At 37.9% G+C, this 16,437-nt stretch overlaps 1 protein-coding gene across 5 annotated transcripts in view; it reads left to right on the top strand.

Moving 5' to 3' along the window:
* LOC117178017 overlaps nt 1–16,437 on the top strand; it is a 79,930-nt gene that overhangs the window by 43,063 nt on the left and 20,430 nt on the right. For 2 of the 5 annotated variants that reach the window (XM_033369207.1, XM_033369203.1), the window contains exon 1: nt 8,097–8,362. The exons of 2 other annotated variants lie outside the window; for them this stretch is intronic. The gene's annotated coding sequence lies outside the window, so the exon portion shown is untranslated. Of the gene's footprint in view, nt 1–8,096; nt 8,363–16,437 lie in introns of those variants that run through there. One more of the 5 variants, XM_033369205.1, reaches the window with a different exon arrangement.

Raw genomic sequence — 16,437 nt, 5'->3', positions numbered from 1 at the left:
AGAATTTTAATTATTTTATTTCAGGATGTTTACATTTGTCTTCAAATAATGTAATTCAAAGGAGAATTGTGGAAAGCATTGATGCCTGCAGACTTTCAACATTCTTCTCATAAACACTCACCTCTTAAACTTTCTTTTTTTTACAGCATTCCTACAGTAAAATACACCTGACTGCTGTATAAAAAAATATCCTGCCTCAAAATATTACCTATCTTGATGATACGCTGGTAGTTGGACGGTGAAAACTGTAAGCGCCAACCTAAACCCCGGCTTAAAGTCTTCAAACTTAGAGACTTAAAGTAAATTTCTAATCTTAAACATATCAACGTAGTAGGCTCAAATTCAATTTCGAATATTGTATTTAACACATATACTATTTAGTTTCAGTAGAACATATCTCAATTTATTGATACGGAATAGGATTTAGATTTTTTAATTATATTTAATTTCTGTAACGTACATTTCTACCTTGTGCATGATGTTAATAAATTGTTATACTGCAAAAAGTATGTCTGGCCTAAACTTAAATTTTCAACCATGTCTCTTAATGCGATTGAAATCCAACAAGCTGTTATATTTTGGATTAAATATGTACAGGAAAATTCCTTTTCTAATGAGATAAAAGCTTTGAACGAAGAAGATAGGGTGGTTCCAAAGAACTCGCTAGTAAAAAGTTTGAATCCATTTTTGGATTCCAACAATCTCTTAAGGTTAGGTGGAAGACTACAGAATGATCCTATCAGTTTTTATGAGAAGCATCCTATCATTTTGCCGCGTCACCACATAAGGGAGCTTATCGCCACGCATGCTCACCTTCGATCTTCACACGGTGGTCAGCAATTAACTTTACATACGCTCAGACGGCGTTACTAGATTTTAGGAGCTCGCTTTTTGGTTAAAAGACTGATCAAAGGTTGCGTGGAGTGCACACGTGAGAGAGCGGCTTTGTCTCAACAACTTATTGGGGACTTACCTGAATTTAGAGCAACCCCAAATCGTCCATTCACACATTTTGGTGTGGACTATGCAGGCCCATTTAATGTTCGCTTTGCTTCCGGTCGTGGCAGAAAGAGTTACAAAACTTACGTTGCGCTTTTCGTCTGTTGTTGTACCGGGAATGAAAAAATTGTTTTTTGAATCTTAGACTGGATGCTAATTTGCATAATGAGTTCGCAATTCAAGGTACTTCTTGGAATTTCACACCTCCTTCTGCTCTTCATTTTGGGGGTTTATGGGAGGCTGGAGTTAAGAGTTTTAAACACCATCTGAAAAGAATTGTAGGTGCACACACTCTTACATACGAAGAGTATTATACCCTTCTTACTCGTATAGAAGCTTGCCTCATTCCCGTCCTATTGCCCCTCTTTCAAATGATCCTGAAGACTTTTTCTATCTTACACCTAGGCATTTTCTGATGGGTGCCCCTTTCACCAGAATTCCAGGACTCTCATTGGAATTTACTTCGGAAAATCGATAAAATCGATGGCAGTTAGTATAAAAAATTTGAGATATTTACTGGAGAAGATGGTTTGTTGATTATTTACAGTCTTTACAAAAACGCTTCAAATGGTTCAACGAAGAGCTAAATCTAGCGATCGGTGATATCGTTCTTTTGAAACATAATTCGTTACAGTCTTCTAGATGGTTGTTAGGTTTCATAGTTAAAAGCTACAAGGGAAAGGACGATTTAGTACGTTCTGTTCGCGTAAAAACTTCCAGTTTGGAATACGAACGTCCGATTACTCAGATTTGTCTGTTACCAGTAAGAGCGAAAGAAATGAGCGAAATCTGAACAACTATTATTAATTAGATTTATAAGAAATTATTCTGTAAACTTAGTGGATTATGGGAGGCGGTTAAGACTAATAAATTTTTGTTACATTTATACTGTTTCTTTACGGCAGGCGGCATTTGCGTTGTTGACAAACACTCGATTATGCACTTATTGTTTTTTCTTTCCATCGTGCAGTTACCTTTCACGAGGCGGGCGGTGTGTTTAAAGTTGTGATGTTTCGTCTTTATGAGTTGGTAATTCGTGGCGAAATGCTTATCACAAAACATTTCATCATCTGTCAAAGTATTTTTAAAAGGAACTTCCTCGAACTCCCAGAACCTGGTTTTGTCTTCATTCAAGAATTCTGCTGAAATAGCCTAATGTGCTGTAATTGGAATGTTAATTTCTATTTTATTTGTGACTGAAACCGGCGCAGATAATATCCAACCAAAAACGGTACTTTGCGCAGTAAGAGAACCCAATATACCCTGTTGGAGACCAGGAAGAAAACATTATCCATATTTATCGGCTCCTAAAATCAAATCAACTTGATGGGAGCTAAAGGGATTTGGATCTGCTGAACCTAACTCTTTTAATTGATTTTCATTCTCCACGTTAGATCTTACAGTAGGAGTATATGATGTAAGGTGTAATAATACTGAAGCTTGGATGTGGACTTCAGGACAGTTCTTTTGTGTAGGAATTAAATTAAATTCTGCTAACTGTCTTGAAGAACCAATATTAACTCCTCCAACCCCATATACTACTACTTTAACCTTTTTGTAGCGTGGACTTAATATTTTCATTGCTCTCTTGGTAATAAAACAACATTAAGTTCATTGGTCCAGAAAATTTCTAAAACTGTCACTTCTTTCATTTTTAGCTTGGAAGGAAATAACGGCCGTAGCAAGTAAGGTAGAGCGCGATAAATTTGAATGATTATTCAGAAAATGAAAACAAACTTTATCGTTTGCTTCTCCAACCGAAACATGATTCACCCCCACCCCTAGAGTAGAATTGCCGGGATTGCAACTTCCCTACGCCTGTCCACAGACAGAGCATTGAATTGGTTGCATTTAGATAAAGAGTGATTATCCTTACAAAGGAGATACTTTGAACTAGAGGTTGCATTGTGGCTCCTAACTCCCGATTTTTTTGAAGTCCTACTCTTTTCTTGAGAACTTGCAACAGGTTTTGAAGCTTTAATCTCCTCCAAAATACGTATGCTAGTCTCCACAAATGAGTCAAGTTGTTGATAAGTAGGATAATCAGTGCTAGAACCAATATGCATCTCCCATTCCTTGAGAGTACTTATATCAAACTTTTTAACTATTATAAAAACAAGTAAATCACTCCAATGTTCTGTTAAGCGTTTAAAACTTTTGAGAGCCACCAATGACTCATTTGTTTTATCGCGTAAGTTTTTTAAGTCTTCCAGAATATTATTCGACATATTAGCAAGATTGATAAAGGCTTGTAAATGAGTTGAAATTAAAGCTCTTTTGTTGTCAAATCTGGTCTTTAGCGACTCGCAAGTGGAGATAAAGTTAGCATCAGTTATCGAAACTTGTCTTAAAAAACCTTCAGCTTCGCCCTTTAAGAAAAAATTCAAATAGTGTAATCTTGTTACATTTGACAAGGAATCGTTTTGAATTATCAAAGCATTAAATAAAAGCGGAAATTCTCCCAATCCTTGTAGTCTCCTGAAACCTCCGGTAAAGTGATTTGAGGAAGTTTAACAGGCAAGGAATCATGACGAATAATTTGAGACTGATTTAAACTTTTATTAGCCTTTGTTTCAGGAGTAAGCAAGACCAATTGATTATATAAAAAAATTCGCGCATTAAGATAAACATTTCCAATAGCGAGATACTTAGACTTTGTGAAATATTCCAATTTCTCACGCTCAGCCGATGTAGTTCCAGCTTTAATCTCCGGATTCAGGGTTTCACAACTCTTCCAGCGTTGGTCAAGAAGTTCTATCCGGGATTTGACAGTAGCCACTGTTAGATTGGCTTTTTCAATTTTCTTAAAATTGGTTTCAGTGCGTAGAATCGCCTGAGAAATCTCTGATAACTCAGAGAATAATGGATCCATTTTAACAAAAGGAGAAATTCAAATTGACACTTGCTGATAATTCAGCTAAAATTGGAAAGTCTTATTGCAAACTAAAGATTTTATTTACTTTAGTTTTAAAGTACTCTGACAATGCGAGCAAATTTGAGTGTACGAGAGCATAATTATGAATAAAATGTCAATAAATCATCACTGAAATACTACGGTCTGAATTATTATTTTGTTCGCCAGAACGAACCTCTCTAATTATGGGTAAATTAAAGTTCTCATCTGACCACTGGAGAAGGTTAAAAATCGATGAAGTCAAAAATGAAGTGTGTTGACAATCATGTAAATATCAGCTGGCAAATCTGTTATTTCTTCCTTTAGGTGAAGAATAATGAAAGACCGATCCAGTGAAGAATGACAGCATGAAAGAGTTCAGTATCTTTGCTATGTGACCTGAAGCCAACATATTTTCCACCTAGTTCCTGTGTTTTCACTAAATAAAATTTCTCACTTTGATCTTTTCAATACCAATTTAACACTTTTTAATATTTTTTCACGATCTTCAATCCGACTCGAAGGACCATTTTGTTTAATGTTTATGTTTATGACTAATTAATTTTGCTAGATCAGGAATAGATAGAGAAGAATTGTTAGAAATAATTAATAGTTCAAGTTTTATTCCTCCTCCCATATCTCCTCCCATATCTCGTCCACGGACTACCACTCAAAGCTTACGTTACCCAACTGCTCCTGATACTTCTCTATCGCCTCTCTCGACCATGACACCCTCTCCCCTAACGACCCTTCTTCCCCACTCTGCTTTTCGCCAACCTCCCCCTGTATCCACAAACTCAATGGCTGATGGTCTGATTCCACCCTTCCTTCCACTGCAAATTTCTCTGTCTCCTCAAACCTTTGCATATTCATAATCACGTAGTCTATCACTGATACACCCCTCTCACTCACATATGTGTATTCTCCCTCTTCGTCCCCTTTTACCATACCATTCGCCACCGTCCACCCTCTATCCTCCATCAAGTCTCTTAGAATCTCCCCCTCTTTATTTATTATTTTATCCTTCGGTTTTCTTTCAAAGCTTTCCGTTTCCTGGTACAGGTCCCCTTTCCGCCCAATTCTCGCATTAAAGTCTCCCCCTATTATCACCATACTCTCATCTCTCTCTCTCTTCTAGTAAGTTTTTTACACTTTTCTTTAATCCTTTTTTCTTTTAATCCTTTCCATTCCATCCTTATTGTACACAGTCACACACTTATACATCACCTCTCCTATCTTTGCAGCCCTCATTTGCATGCTCTCCCCCTCTCCCACTCCATGAACTTTTTCCTCTAATCCATCCCTGACCCCTGTTATAATTCCCCCATTAGCCCTTCTTTTGTTTTTTACTTCGACCGCCTACTGCAGCCTCCACCAATACCCCCTTAGCAACTTTCGCTCTACTCAATCCCATTCCTTTGTCTCTACTTACGTCTCTACCAGTCCAATCACATCAAATTCCTGAATATACCTCTAGAAATCCTCATCTTTCTTCCTTACCCCTGCTAGGTTGCAGTAACACACCTTTAACATTCCGCCACCCTGCTTTACTCCCACCCCCTAATTCCATCGAAGCAAATTCCCCTGCACTTCCTTCAACACCTCCTTTTCTTCGTCCCATACCCAGATTTTCTCGTCTATTTTAATTTTCCGATACCCTACCTTCACTGCTCCTTCTTCGCTCCTCTCATTCCTAGCTCTGTCATTTAGCATTATCTGAACATCTCTTTCCTTCCTCGTCAAATCTTGATCGAAAAAACCTTAGTGTCCTTTATCCTATTTTTGTTACGCATTACCCCCAGTTTTTTCTCCCAGCTCTCCAATTCTACCACCGCCACTTCATTCTTCTTTCTCCCTCCATCCTAACTTTTCCTATCTTCCCTTTAATCCACCCTATGCTCTGTAGCAGCGCTTCCACCCCGTCCCTTTCTTCCCCGCTCTTGAGCTTCAATCCTCTTATCACTATATTATACCTCCTATCTGCCTTCTCTCCATTCACAACTCCATTGTCCTTATCCTTTCCCTATCCGCTCTCTCCTCCTTTTCATTCCTATGCTCTCCCACTTTCTCTTCTATCATGATCTCCACTTTCTCCCAAATAACTTGCTTCTCACCCTCCCCCCTGTCCACTGCTTCCATTCGCGACCTGCCCTCCACCTTCTCCAGCCTTTTTTCCAATCTTTCCTTCCACATCCATATATCTTCTCCCATCTCCCTTATTTTATCCTCTTTTTCCTTCCTTAATTCCTTCTGCAATCCTCCTACTTTTCCCCTCAGCTCTTTTACTTTCTTTCCCCATCTCAAATCTCTTACTCTCAGGTCCTCCCTCATACTTTCCATCTGCTCCATAGCCCCCCTTACGTCCTCCCTTAACCCTCTAATCTCGCCTATCAGCACCCCGATAGACTCCTCCGTCTGCCCTTCCATTTTTTGAGTTGGTGACCTACGTGTTCGTACACTTTTTTAAAGGGACTCTCTACCGCGCTTTTCTCCGGACTCTCTTTGCTTTCCCTTTTCCTCTTCAAGAGATCCTTCCCCTCACTTGCACTGGACGCTTCCTCCCTTGCCCGATCGCTTCTTCCGCTTCAATTCTTCCCCCTCCCTGATGCGCCACTTGACACCGAGCCACGCACAACTGGCCATCGTGTCCCTCTGGAAATTTCCTCCCCGTCTACTTCACTACCAGCACTGCCAGTACTTTTGCTGCCCACCTCCCGCTCGTCCGTCGGTAACTGTAACCTATCCATACAGAAAAGTACTTACTGCCGCCCACAGATGTCTCTTAAGGCTACTGCCGCTTACCGCCCTAAAATTTCAGTTTCTTTGCCCCATTTCACCTCTCACATCCCCTTTATCCACCCTTTTCTCACCCCTAACATCCCCCATCAATACAAGAACCATCCCTACACGCCATGAAGACCCAAAACCCTAAACACAAAACTACCCCGCTCCCTTGCAAACCTAACCTCGCTTTCCCTATTTAGTCAAATCCCCCCCCCCCCCAACTACAATGTAAATTAATTTATAACTTCCCAATGTACCCCTCACAACCGTACTCACCTCCTCACACTCTACTCACACTTTCCACACAAACTTTGTAAAAACTTCTCACCGCCTGTCACTGCACACTTACTTACTACCGCCACCAACATGCAAGTCCCACGCAGCTTCTTGCAGCCAAGACTAAACTTTCGCCAATTCGGAGTCTTCGGCCACCTGCCACGCAAGCCCCAAGAATGATATTTCCTCGTTCACAACTCAGAGCCTCGTTGCTATCGGCTCAATTACTTCGATCATTGGCGTCTGAATTGGACGTACCCATAGCGAATTGCGTTGCCTGGACTGATTCTCAAATAGCGCTACATTTCCTGTCGTCTACTTAACCCACCGGAAACGCTCTGATAGATAATTACATTGAACATGTCCAGGAGCTGCTGCCGGCGTCAATCTCGCGTTATGTTGCCACATAATCTTACATGACAACCGACAGCTTGATGGGAGGTTTAACGAGATTCAACAGTAGCAGAGCCAAGCCCTCAGAGATGTGGAGCGACAACGGCACGTATTTTGATCGGGCTTATTTCGAGTTACGGGAGGCTTTCAAATCTTCGCAGCCGGGGTCAAGCTGGTTAAAAAACATTTCAAACGCGTTTTAAGAACCGCAGGCTCACCTATGAAGACTTTAGTACGGTGTTAGTCAGCATCAAAATGGTTCTCAACAGTCGCCCGCTCAAATTCGGCTTCAATGGCGGCTGACTAGAAGATGGTCCTCCAAGGAACGAGGCGGGCGGTATGCTTGGTTTCGACCTGTCCTCAGTAGAGGGCGCCACTCGATAGCCGTCCATAAGGATCCTCTACAGAAGGATGCGCCAATGTTCCCCCTCCACAGACCCGTAAAAAGTGGACAGGAAGTGATGTCAGACTCCCTGAGCACGATCGTACTTTTAACCTCAAACTGAATGTAAGGTTGTGTCATACACACACATATTTACACACTGCATTGACGGACAGCTGCCTCCACTACCCCCACCTAACTTGAACGGAAGTCTCCAGTAAACTCAGCTCGACCAATCCGTACTAGGCACATGGTTTGTTGCATCCTTTCCTAGAGGATCCTTAGCCGTCCACTGCTCTCTCACCGACTGCCGCGCGTCAGCTCTCTCAGTTAGTATTCATGCTCCAACCCGAGCAAACGTGCATTATTGCTTGACAAGTGTCAATCGGGTATACGCATTGTGAATGAAGTGTATGTAGTGTGAATCAAGTGCAATCAAGTGTCATTGAGTGTAAGCGTTATATTAAAGTTCTGAAGAATAAATGCAGTTATCCAACAAGTGCATCGACTCTGACTTCTCCGATCTCCGGTCACCCCCTCACCCCAATTAAAACAAAACACCGACGAATAACGCCTATCAACTGCTACTAAAAGAAGATGTGATTGAAGCCGCCTTTTGCCCAAGTAAATGATAGGTATTATGATTTTTAAAGTTTTTAATGCAAAAAAATCTATTGCAATCTCTCTATGACAATCTAATGGAAAATTTAACGTAGAATCTGAATTGCAACAAATTAACTGCCTGCCTTGCTGTTTTTCAGATTTTTTTGCATGATACGGAAGGGATACTATGTGGATACTATAAGGATACGCTGTAGAATATTTTGTCATTATAGATCTCTTATAATTATAACTTATATACTTATATACTAATTTGGAGTTGAATTTAAAATTGTTGTCTGTTTTAACGTATCTTATTCCATTTACGAGATACGTTATATTCATTCCAATTTTAAACATTAAAAAAAGGTTAGATATCTGAAATAATCGAAATCCGTAGATTTCGAATTCTTATGTTTTAGGCTGTTAACTTTAAAATTAAGAAAATTTATTTCTTAATTTCAATCCGAAAGCTAATACCAGAACCCTTAGTGAGTGTCGGTTACTCTATTCAGATAGTCTCTCTGCTTGTTGTTTCTGATCGAATTCTCATTTCCATTTCAGCCTCTCTGCTTCTTATTTATGATCGTATTCTTATTTCAATTTCGAAAAGGACATTTGAAATCATTCAGACACTTTAAACGAGCTACCTTGGCCTTTAAAAATATCTACCTGAGTGCCTGCGGAAAATTTTTAAGAGCTTCTCAGAGCCTGAGAATCTTTAGTACATATTCTGACATATTTTGACAAAAAGTGCTTGAAAATGGTTACTCGGGAGATTGACTTTTCGTTCCCGACCTTCACAGGCAGCCACCAGCTGAGAAGAGCAAACGTCCCCTTCCATTGCACGGGCTGCGTCAGTAAGTCCACCAATGTCCAGCCCTTTTCTCCCCTGCCCTTCTCTGCGCCGCCCTTTTCTTTAGAGATACACTGTCGTGTGTTTTCGAAATGTTCAAATTGTCGAAATGTTTTCCATTTCACTGAAGTTTTGAAAGAGATTCAACTTCAAACCAGGATTAAAAGTAACAGTTTTCATTTGCTTAATAAATTTCAGAACTTTGAATCGAAACGCAAGCATTCATTTGTTTTAAAATAAATGGAAATGTATCAGTCCAAAGAACTTTCTAGATTGACCTTTGTTGAAACAGTATCGCGTTATTATGGCGGACTCAAAAAGTAAAAGTATAATTAATAATTAAAATGGACAATAGGAAGGGTGAGGGAAAGTAGGGTTGGGCATTGCTTGAGAGGGCATACTACCCGGTTACTCGAGAGTTTTTGTGGTTCTTGATTTCGAATCTGCGTTAAAAATGTCTAAAATCAAGATAGCGGATTCAATACGGAGGCCATAACTGCCACACTCCATTGTCGCAGATTCGACCCACATGTAACCATTTTCAAGCACTTTTCGGAAATTTTAGTAACTCTATGAAGTGTGGCCGCTTTAGCCGTCATATTGGATCTGCCATTTTGAATTTAGAAATTATGACCCCAAATCAGTGGTGTCAGAAGGCGGATATCTCTGGCATACGCAATAGCGATTCCTGTGTATTTTTAGGTTATGTAAAATATAATATGTCAACAAAAAATGTACAGGAATCACCACTGCATATATCGGAGATATCCGCGTTCTGATACCACTCCTCCAGAATTGAGATCAGCGACCCAAAAACCCGCGAGTAACCATTTTCAAGCACTTTTTGTAATTTTTAGGAACTCGCTATGAAGTGCGTCAGCTGTAGCCGCCATATTGGATCCGCAATCTTAAATTTGGAAACTCTGACCAGATATTTGAAATCAGCGACTCCAAAATCCTTAAATGCTTTGACGATATTTTACGAAAAAATCAGCCCGCCGGGTAAACTGGTCTCCAATGTAGCGAAAAACAGCATTTTATGAACTTTTAGGTTAGAATATCTTGAGAAATCCCAGGCTTTGAGCATTTCTGGGGCCAGATTCGAATTCAGCGTAATTTTTGTTTTATTTGTAAAAAATAGCATTGAAAATAAAAAATAAAATTGTTGAAAAACCCACACATGAGACAAAAAAATAAAAAGATCAAAATTGTTCAACCGAAACAGATATAAAAATTTGTTATAAACTCTTGTTATAACAAATGAGGGGCCGGATCATATAAGGGCGTATAGAAATTTCTCGTGCGAAATCATAGTCCCCTGGAGACTTCAAAACAGAGTTTGGATTTAAAATTTTTGAAGGACATATCTGCACGTGAAATTTTTATTGTGCATCTTTTTTCTTCTAGACAAAAAGTTGTAATTTTTTTATTTTTCGAAATAAAAGCGAAAAACTGACTTTTTTGAAAAACTTGATTTTAATCCGTTTTTCACTTCAACTCGTGCTCAGTGCTTCAGTTTTTGAAATTTTTTAATGAAAATTTCAGGGAATGTGCTTTAAGATGTTCTTCGATTGACAATATGATAGGAATTCAAAACCGTTGTTTTCAAAAATTATTATTAATTTTTCTCTGATGCTCGGCGTGAATCGACCACTTGTAACTTGCAGTTATGATTTAGTGAACGTCAGCGCTGGAGTTTTCGTGCGTATCTAAAGCTCCGTGGCGTACACCCGTACGGCACGAAGTGTCTCGCCAATGTATAGCTTATAAATTTAATAAAACCTAAATATGTGATTGAATAAAAATACAACAAGTTTAGTTTTCTGAATATAAATCCATTTTATTAAATTTCCGATGTATTTTAAAATAAAGTATACAGTTTATTTTTCATCAGAAGAAAGAATCGAGTCGTCTTTGGTTTTATTGCTCGTTATCAGGGCAAAGTATTCATTAAAAAACTCTTGTCCGTTCGGTGTGAGGTATTTCAATAAACTCTTCACGTCTTTCATTTTGGCTTCAGTTATTCCAACGATTGGAGGGGGATTTCTTTTTAACTCCGCGAGTTTCACTTTCGTTTGAGTTTTAAAGATGGAAAAAATTGTTTCTGTGTAATTCTCAAAAATGTCAACATTTCCCTTTGGCAGATAGTGAATTACATAAGCTTTGCTTATCTTTATACGTTTAGGATGCGATACAGTTTTCTTAAAGGATTTTCCATAATCATTCAAAATGTTATCAATACACTGTACTATAGTGAACGGACGATCTCGAGAGTTTCTTATTAATTTAATGTATTCTTCTACAGTTTCTATGCGTTCTAGCTTCTTCTTTTTCTGAGAATACATTCCAAAATTACGGTCGAATTGACAATATGAATGACCCCGAACTGGAAAGACATGCCAGATGTCGACACCCAATTGCATGGAAAGTGTGACAAGATATGCAAATACTGTGTAATTAATATTTTGTCCACCACAAGCATTAGCAAAAAGAACAATCTTTTTGTGATAATAAGTATCAAATTCTTGTTGTATTCCATGATGGAGAAAACTGCATACAGTATTTGACCCATTTTTGACATTTCCCTCTAAAATAGGATACATATAGCTCTGTTCGGAACCATGAACAAGAACGTTAAACAAATAAAGCCACAACAATCGTTTGTAAAACTGTTCATTGACCGGAATTGTGGGTAACGCAAGATTCTGAGCATAATTAAATTTGCAGCAGAGAACCCCTTCCTCGGGCAGTACCTTTTGTTTGTGAATCGCGATTTCAGGGAATTCCACGTGTTTCAAATCACTTTGGTAACATGTATTGCACATGTCAGTACACAGTAATACAAGAATCTGAATTTCAGTAGAGAAAAATGGTTGACTTTCAGATGTTACCAAAAGGATCATTCGCCAGTTGAAAGTCAACTGATGATTATAACATGACTTTAAGTAACGCGCTTGGTTGAAAGTCAACTCCTTTATGCACGTAAAATGTACTTTATACGTTAATTTAAGGCAAAAAGAATGTTGACTTCCTGTCAACGCGTGCGTGTGAAATGAAACTTATAGGTTAATTTAAGTTAGCTGATTGTTGAAATACCAGGTACAGAACGTAAATTTTCAATCCTTTTTTACATCCTTTTTTATCGCACATGAACGATTATTCTATTCAAAATCAAAATCCGTTATAGATCTGAGTACATGTTTATCAAAGTAGGAAACGTTGACGAAACGACTATACCATGAGCTCAGTGTTGATCGATACTATCCAGCCAACGCTATCGACATCATAATGGCTACTCTCAGCTGCTCTCTTGGTACCTCTTCTAAAATCGCCAAAATCCGTCAAGTGTTTGCGCATTTTCGCATCGCATTTCGCGCACGCCTTTCTGGCTGCACAAATTGAATTTCATAGCGCACGAATGAAAATCATCCTAAACTCAACATACCTGTCAGTTAATCATTATGTTACTCGTATATCAGATAGCAGACACTGCACTCAAGTTCCATTTCTGGTTGAAATTAAGTGACTTACTTAACTTAATGCAAAAATGAAATTCATCTACATTTAAAATTCATCATCTTGTATTACTGTGTACGTGGTAATCTGAAAGTAAAATTCACGTTTCGATTGAAGTTTTTTGCGTATGTGGACTCATGTATTAAATCTTCCTCATCGAGATCCTGCGTTACACTTATGTAGTAGTTAAAAAACTCGTTATACAATTTTGTTAAATTTAATTCTGGATTCGTAAAATAATTTAATTCTGTACATTCTCGCGAATAATGAGATTTTTTTATGTGGCATGGTTAAACAATGTTCCTGAACCCCCCTGCAATTGACTAAACTTTCATCATATAACATTTTTCCCTGTACTACTCGCAATCTTTTCTCTGACAAATTTAAACAACTCATTAAACATTTTTTATATACGATGATTACTCTGTCATCAGTAGCAAATAAAAAAGTCCAGGTTACTAATCTTGAAACCTTGTGAGCATTAACTTTTTTTGGATCATTGAACTTCATCAAAGTACTAAGAAGGATGGATTACTTATGGTAATCTCCCAATTCCCAAAATTTGGAATGCAACTTCTCTTGTGCAGATATTGCAATACTTTCGTAGCATTTTCTTTTGCAACAAGATTGCAAGGGAGTGAAAAGTTTCTTTGGCATAATTACCTTTTCGGGATTTTTTGATCTTGAAATGTATTCTTCTCTCTGCAAGTAAATTTCAAACTTACAGATTTTATCTTCAATTTTTTAAAACTTTATTAAGCACAAAACAATTTCATTGAAATATTAATAATTTTTAAATGAAAAAACGATCAATAATTTTTTCCTAGTGTATGATTTAATTCATTCTATAAAATGACTATACCTGAAAAATGTAATCAATGAAAAATATTAATATAATGTCACAAAAAATAATCTCGTGCAAAATCGATAAAATACTAATTTTATTTACTGTTTATTTAAAATATGGATTTAATAGAACCGTATAACATTCATTGTTTAAATCGACAGATTATTAAATTATATACCTTGTTCTTAGAAGTTTTGCGTACATTTTCCGCCCATGTACTCTCGTCTCTTTTTCGTCTTCTACCTCGAATTACCAGAGGTATATTTTCCATTTTAAAATAACAATGGAAAATTTGTGACTAGATTGATTATTAATAAATACAAGTGTTATTCAACTTTATTAAGCTTAAAATTTAATTTAGTGTGCACTGTCCAGAGCATAGTTAAGGACTAACTGATCTGTTTTATTTTTGAAATAGATTTAGACAAAGTGTAAGAAAATTTGTGCATAGGTTTGTTTTCAAATACATGTTCAAGGCCGCTTAAGAGTTAAGCCGAATGTCGGTGTAAACATTAGGTGTACATTAAAGTATCCTGCATTTAAATCTAAAGAAACCAGAAAAATATATTCAAAATAAAATACAATTCATGAATATTTTGTTAAATTATTTTTGTTTAACTGTTATTCACTAAAAAACTTCATAATATCATATTATAAGCAAAAACTCAATAGCGAGAGAACGTGACACAGCGGAGTGCATAGTAAGCTCGAAAACTCTAGCGCTGAGCTGGCTGAGATACAAAAATAAATGTAAAATACGTTTGATATAATATTGTTGAAGATGAACATAAAGTAGAAAAGTTCAAATTCTGGACAAAATAAAATGCGAAGTACGAGATACATGACGAGAATCTGTTCGTGAAAGTCAAAGGAGATTTAACAGACGAGAATTCACAATCACCAAATTACAGTTGCCGATGCTTTAACCTTCAATTTTAAAAAGTCTGTGCACAAATGTGGGGAAATACAAAGAGCTAGTGCCAAGCGCGAGAACCAACAGTCGCGCGCCCTAAGATAATCTCACTATAAATCGTACACAGTGTGTGCACTGTTGTGTATACAATTCGAAATCGGCATAGTTATCCTTCATAGTAGTGATGTAAGTAGTAAGTAAGTAGTATGTGAGTAAGTAATTAGTGAAGTAGTACCTTTTCATCTCGCTGAGTGTTAACGGCTAATAAATGATGCAGTAAAGTTAACGGCCAATAAGTGATGCAGTACATCCAACTCTTTGAAATGTTCACCCTGCTCTTTTAAAAAGTCAGCTTAAATAACATGAACGCGAAATAATAAGTTGAACCAAATTCGCCGAAGAAAAGCTGTGCTTTGATTTAAGATAGTCAGAGCTACTGGTTTAGACAGTTCGTCTAATGATCTACTTCTTTCCGTGCAAAGAATTTTGATTAAAAACGGCATCTAGTTTCGAGAAATAAAATGTGTAAGTTGACAATCTGATAGTATGCGATTTTCAGTTAAAAAATAAATAAAAACTATCTTTTGAGATATTGAGTTTGTGAATTCGAAGAAAATAAGCTTTATCAGAACAAGTTAGCGGATTCCAAGTAAATCACTTAAGAATTTGGAGGCTGAGAATCATCTTTGCATAGCAATAAATAATATAATTTTCCATTTTTGAAAAAAAAATAAAAACCTGATCTCAAGATATGGTGTTGCCGGATAAAAATTAAAAAAATTTTATCCAGAAAAATTATTCTCTTTTGAGAAAATAAAGATTTAATGCGATGTCGCACTGTAACACACGATTTTTTTCTAAAAAATATTTTTGATGCGTAAACATCTTAGACCTCGCTATGGGAAGTCGCGTCTGAGTCGAGTGAAACCATGGCTCGAAAGTGTAACGCTTGGTTCTGAAACATTGAAACGTTGGTACTAGGCAGTCTGATAAGTACCTGAAAATTCTAAGAGATGGCATTAGTATTCACTAATGTGAACCATTTTCGACGAGCTTGATCCTTCAAATGACGTCTGTCAAAACTTCAGCCATTTATGTTTACGCATTTACAAGTTACAGCACTGAGAAGCGACTAACCTCCGAGTTTTTTTTAATGTGGAAAAATCTGAGTTTCGAGTTTTGATCAAACACTACTATCTTCGCAAGAAACCGATATTCGAGACCAAGGCCAAGCTGGATAAGTATTACCCGGACTCTGCACCGTCGATTGGAACGATTCATAAGTGGTTTACCGAGTTTCGTTGTGGCCGTACGAGCACAGTTGATGCTGAACGATCTGGGCGCCCAAAAGAGGTCACTGCACCAGAAAATGTCGAAAAAATCTATGATATGATGTTGAATCATCCGAAAATGAAATTGAGAGAGGTAGCTAATGCTGTAGGCATATCATTGGAACGTGTGGGCAATATCGTGCATTCAGTTTTGGGCATGAAGAAGCTCTGCGCGCGATGGGTGCCGCGTTTGCTCACAGTGGACCAGAAACGAATTCGTGTGAAACTTTCCAGCAGAATTTGGCATTATTTTCGCGTAAGCCGACCAAGTTTTTGCGCCGATTCATAGCCATGGATGATACCTGGATCCACTACTACACTCCTGAGTCAACTCAACAGACAAAACAGTGGGTTCCACCGGGCCAAACTGCTCCGAAGCGTCCAAAATCGCAACAATGGGTCGGAAAGGTTATGGCCTCCGTATTTTGGGATGCACATGGCATAATATTCGTGGACTATCTTGAAAAAGGTAAAACCATAACCGGAGCATACTATTCATGATTATTGGACCGATTGAAAATCGAAATCGCCGAAAAACGCCCGCGTTTGAAGAAGAAAAAACCGCTTTATCATCACGACAATGCGCCTCTTCATTCATGCTTAGTTGCACAAGCAAAATTGCATGAAATCGGCTTCGAATTGGTTCC

This window comes from Belonocnema kinseyi, chromosome 8 (assembly GCF_010883055.1).
Source record: "Belonocnema kinseyi isolate 2016_QV_RU_SX_M_011 chromosome 8, B_treatae_v1, whole genome shotgun sequence".
Lineage (NCBI taxonomy): Eukaryota > Metazoa > Arthropoda > Insecta > Hymenoptera > Cynipidae > Belonocnema > Belonocnema kinseyi.
The sequence above is the reverse complement of the archived record's forward strand: the minus strand, read 5'-3'. Positions and strand labels throughout refer to the sequence as shown.